The 4,517-nt window shown below is 43.2% G+C and overlaps 1 long non-coding RNA gene across 1 annotated transcript; it reads left to right on the forward strand.

Annotated features, from left to right (window-relative positions):
* The first annotated feature begins 581 nt into the window (after positions 1-581).
* On the forward strand, positions 582-2,222 carry LOC109287822. Its single transcript, XR_002094965.1, has 2 exons — positions 582-685; positions 2,099-2,222. It is a non-coding gene; the product is annotated as an uncharacterized LOC109287822 (long non-coding RNA).
* The last annotated feature ends 2,295 nt before the right edge of the window (positions 2,223-4,517 follow it).

A 4,517-nucleotide genomic window follows, 5' to 3' on the forward strand; every position in this document is an offset into this window, starting at 1 on the left:
AGGAGTTTGTGGTCAGGAGGTGGACTGGAACCCATATGAACTCTACTAGGAAGAGACCAGAGCTAAACGATCCTTCCTAACACCCAGAAAAGGGCTAAAACAGGGGCAGGCAATTATTTTGGGTGGAGGGCCGCTTACTGAGTTTTGGCAAGCCATCGAGGGCTGCATGACAGGCAGCCAGAGGCAGATAAATAGTAATTTTCTAAAATTTTTAGGGGCCCCTCAGGCCAGATAGAATGGCTTGGTGGGCTGCATCTTGCCCACAGGCCACATTTCGCCCACCCCTGGGCTAAAAGTTTTGTTTTGCTCATTTATTTGTTTGGCACAAGGACTATTTTTTGTGTTAAGAGGGGCTCTCTAGGGAACAAAGCCAGCCCAAAAGACAGGAGGCACACCAACCTGCTTACAGTGCCCCTGAAAAACTCCTTAGCTATATTTCCTCACTGAGCCTAATTATGGCAAAATGGTTCATCCATGTACATTTTCAAGACAATGAAAAATATGAAGGCTCATGTCTAACACTTGGGCTGCTGTTCAAGAAGAGGAACATGTATTATTCTTATTATTTATATCTGTTCTGTAATAGGGCCTAAGAGGTCACAGCCTGGACCAAGATCTTTTGTGCTAGGGACTGAACCCTAACCCTAACCCTGCTTCCGAAGAATTGATGACCAGCCATTGTAGGGTAAGTGTAGGGCAGAGGTTCCCAACCACCAGGCCATGGCGTGGTACCAGGCCATGAAGGTTATCAGGCCACCAGCAGTCACGTGCGGGGTTAAAGCTGGGCAGCAGGGCAGCCCCGGGAGGGAGGCAGCCAACTCCATGCACCCTGTCCCACTCCCACTGCCATGGTTGCACCCAGCGAGGCGCTGCCCGCACAGCAGGTACTGGGGCCATGTTGGGCTGGGCAGGATCCTCCATCCCTGCCCGCAGCTGGGAGTGGGGGATGCAGGCAAGGAAATGCCTGGGGTGAAGGGCAGGGAGGTGGGTCTGCTGCTTGCTCCTAGGGAAGGCAATAGAGCCCCTTCTTCCTGAGCAGCCTCAGCTGGCTCCCCTTGAGCCACCACCTGCACACTCTCCTTCCCTGCAGGGTCCCCCAGTGCCTGCAGCTATGGTGCCCCAACCCAATCTGATCCTTGCAATCCCCCCACATAAAAAATTAAAATGTGAACATGTAAATTTAAATGTAAATATATAAATTAAGTTTAAATATGTTTGCCGGTCTGCTGTATAAAAAAGGTTGGGAACCACTGGTGTAGGGGAAAGCTGTTTGCACTCTCCCTGGAGAGAGATCCCAACCTGGTCCTTTCCAAGTGTCTTAGACAAGGGTCAGAGAGTTTGATATGGTGTTTTGATGTTTTTTAAACCACTGCAATTTTGTGAGAGTTATTCTAAGTTTATGTTGGTGTGAAAGCAGAGTGAGTACAACAACCTTTTCACTTACTGAGTCATATAAGTAATAGCAATGCCACAACTTTGGATGGATGAATGAATCTTCAGATGGGGCATGTCTGCCTTTTAATGCCCCAGGGGAAGATTTGATAAATAGTGCAGAGAGTAATGTGTATGCATTTTATGTACACACAAATTCACATCCCACCAGTCTGCAGTCATATTCAAACTTTTGCCTCCAATCTTTCTTAGATGTGATAAAATATTGAACTATTTTCATGTTTGGACATTGGGCATATTTAGATCTTTGCAATTTATTCAAAATATTTGTGGCTTCTTTTAATAATATATTCTTTAAGTAGTGCCTTGCATCTTGAAGAGAATGGTACTTTATTAGCTAGATGCATATATTGCTTCACCCAACATTTGAAGGCAGCCAGCTCCTGGGTAGAAGACAGTAGCTGTCCAAAGAGTCTGCAGCAAAACAATACAATTTTGTAGGACAGAAAATGAAAGGAAATTGTAGTATCCAATTCAGAGTACTAGAGGAATATATGTAGGAAAGCAGAATGAACTTGTGGTGGATAGTAATTTCTTTCAAGGACCTGACCAGTATATTAGTGCTAACTTTCTCGATGCTTGTAAAGTATCATGGAATCTTTTACTACAAAGGACTAAGACTGATGTTTTTGTGATTCATTTCCAGAAGCACAAAGGAAAGTTCATCAACAGAATCCCAAGTTTTCCTTTGACACCTAACAAAACCCCCTTCAGATGTAGCACCTGGGCTGCAGTTTCATGTGTTACTATTAAAATTCCTCTGAGATTCACATCTGAAATCAGATTCTTCCTTGATATTGCTGGGTGCTGTAGGGAGACATGTGCTGGCACAGCGCATGGACTGAATTGAATGAATCAGTGCATCTGGGCTTGTTAAACATGCCTCGGTTGCAAAGTTCTTGTAATGCTTTTGCCTTATGCTGTTTAATCATTTTGAATTACGGTCAGCAGAACTGGTCAGAACTTAGAACATTGGTTCCACCGGAATTCTGACATTTCACAATTTCCTTTTTGCTTCACGGTGACTAAAAGGCAGATTTTTCCCAAGAAGCAATACTTTCACCAAAAATCAATGCATTAGACATTGCAAAGCAACCTTGTCAAATGGTTATTGCGAACACGATATCATTTTGCTAATATGATATAGCATAACCAAACCATCAAAGTCAGAAAACAGTGCATCAGGATTATCAAAATGAAGCATTTTGGTCTTATCCAAGCAAAATGTTTTAATAATTTACCACGGAAAATGTCAGCCAAAACAATATGTTTATTAAATAATTCAGTTTAATTAAATGATCATTTTCCAATATTCCAGGAGCGCACTACATATGGCTTTTAGGCCACATGCTGCAATCCCAGTAGCCCGCCAGAAGTCTTTATGAAACCACTTAATTTGAGAATTAAGTGGATTTGAGAAGCAGAACAGCAAGTCCAGTGCCCTCACTGCATAACGATTCGATGTGCAGTCCAATTTCCTGCCTGCAAATGTGCTGAAGGCTGACATCTGGTCAGAGTGGATTCCACGCACGGCAGCCCTGTGCTGGAAAGTGCACCTTGCAAATGGCCCTCAGTACAATGTGCACCGTGCAATATTGCTTGCACTATGCCACTGGTAAATTTTCAGGCAGGTCCATCAACTTTCACTAGGGATTAATTTAGGGAAGGGCAGTCATAAAGTAGGCAAATGAGGGTACAAGTGTGGATGGGCTAAATCTTTAAGACTTTATTCAACTGATGCTCACTTTTTATTCAGTTTATTCTTATAAGCTAGTTCAGATTCAGATAAAATCTTCAGGATCTGGCCTGCTATTTTGTGATTCTTCAATGGGGGTTTCTCATACTGGAGTAGACCATTGGGTCATCAAGTCTGGCATCCAGAAGTGACTTGAATTTGAGAATCTGGTTTATCTCTTGCCTTGAAGATTATGGAGTCATCCTGAGTGGGAGAGTCACCCGCCAGGAGGCTGGCAGTTCACGTCCACAGGAAGGAATTAAGGATGTGTAAGGCAGCTGTGAATCACAGCTTGGGTGCTTCTGAGGAAGGTGGAGGGAAATCCATAATGCATCTAGCTGCCTCTGTAGCATTTTACAAGGAGGAAAAGTCCTGCTTGATGTACAATAGTACCCTGGTAAGCAATCTGCTTATTCCCTGAAGCATGAAATTTGATTATCTTTATCTTAGATGAGAGACTTTGCCCTCCATGGAAAATGAAACAGATAAATTTTGCTCCTCAGGGAGCCAGATATGCAAGCAGAGAAATGTGAATGGTTTCAGCAGCTTCTTCCTTCTGAAGCATCTGTCATGTACCTGGCTGTCTTAGCCTAGGATATAGCCTCTACCTAAGACAGATTGAAAAGCACTATGCAAACTGACACTTAGGGAGTGATTGCTTCTGCCTCCCTGAGGGAAGCTGCCATTCACACGCTGATGTCTTAACAATATTTCAACATGCAGCTCCCTCAGAAATAGCCAAGCCCTGCATCCCAGAGTAATTGGGCACAGAAAGCAGTTGGGGACTATTCATCACCCATTGACATGAAAACTCTCTTCCATTCCCAGGAGTAACAAGGGAGGGGCAACCTCTTACCAGACATACATCCATTGAGTTTATTTGCTTGAAATGTGGATAGTTTGTCACTGAAAAGATAGGGCTTGTCTGTATATAGCTAGATTCTCAGCTGTGCCTGGTGGAAGCTAATTTTTCCTGCAGTCTCAGTTAGGCTTGGATGACACCATTTTTTGTTTGGGTTTTGTTTTTTCTTTATTAGTGTCAGTTTGGGATGTGATTTTCTTGAAATAATTAAGAGTGCAAAATGTAATGAAGATGCAGGTGTAAAGATGCCTACTACCTACATAGCTTATTCTCTTCCTATTTGGGAATACCTCTGTGAGCGTAAGAACTTTTTGTATCAATATAACTTCATCAGCAGTAGGGGAGAATGTCATCACTTGGTCATCTTATTGTATGTAATAATATGCAATGGATGTACACACATGCATATCCGTGTGTGTGTGTGTGTGTGTGTGTGTGTGTGTGTGTGTGTGTGTGTGTGTGTGTGTG

This window comes from Gavialis gangeticus, unplaced genomic scaffold (assembly GCF_001723915.1).
Source record: "Gavialis gangeticus isolate Ggan-Ray unplaced genomic scaffold, GavGan_comp1, whole genome shotgun sequence".
NCBI classification, from domain to species: Eukaryota; Metazoa; Chordata; order Crocodylia; family Gavialidae; genus Gavialis; species Gavialis gangeticus.